The sequence below is a fragment of the Octodon degus genome, unplaced genomic scaffold, assembly GCF_000260255.1.
Source record: "Octodon degus isolate 3935 unplaced genomic scaffold, OctDeg1.0 scaffold00092, whole genome shotgun sequence".
Taxonomy (NCBI): Eukaryota; Metazoa; Chordata; class Mammalia; order Rodentia; family Octodontidae; genus Octodon; species Octodon degus.
Window position 1 is genome coordinate 876,449 of NW_004524668.1, and position 898 is coordinate 877,346.

The following is an 898-nucleotide window of genomic DNA, read 5'->3' on the forward strand; positions in this document are numbered from 1 at the left end:
AAAAAAAAAAAAAGAAATACATATCAGGGCGTTTGGGAGATATACGTGTTGTAACCCAAAAATCAAAAACCTGACTCAACTTAAAAGCGCTTTATTTAGCTGAGCTCAGCGGCGGCACGTACCTCTCCAAGTAGGTGCACGCTTAGTCTAGGTGAGGCACAGTTTTTAAAGGGAAAAACCACAAGAGTACCGGGAGGAGGGGGGATTTTACAAAGCTTATTTTGAGTTAGTCATGACCGAGGGTTAACTCTTTGTTCCCATAGACGAGGTCACATTTTGCAAACTGTACAGGAATAGGTCCTTATTTGGCTTAGGCGTTATTTATGTTCTGGTAGTCGGCAGGACATCTGATGACAGTTTCACCCATTTTTAAGCGATCTGTTTGTTCCCGTAGGAAGGACAGTTTAACTCATTTTGCAGAAGGTGGAGGAACATTTTTTAATCTTCTCTCGGAATGCTGAGAAACACTTTCTTAATTGTACGAACAGTCACATTCTTCAGGGAAGGCATGGGTGAGGGGGGGGTTTACAAAACAAATCAAGGTTTTACAAAACAGAAGTTACAAAGCTTGTTACGAGATGGAGTTTAAATTGTCAGCTTATACCAGATAGTCCTTGTTAATAAAGTTACAGTGGAAACATACAGAGTTACAAAATGGGAATCAATTGCACAGATTATAACAATACATACATAAAGCACGAGGGAGAAAGGCTGAAAGCGCAAAGGGAGTCGGAAGAAAAAACCAGGGAGGAGTCAGTGAAGTCAGGGCAACATTTAGCGCCCCCTTGTGGGAACTGAGAAGCACGCTTTCAAATCAGCCTTGTGTTACTGACCCAGGGAATGTTGAGCTGCAACCCTCGCTCTATTTTTATTTATTTATTTATTTATTTATTTATTT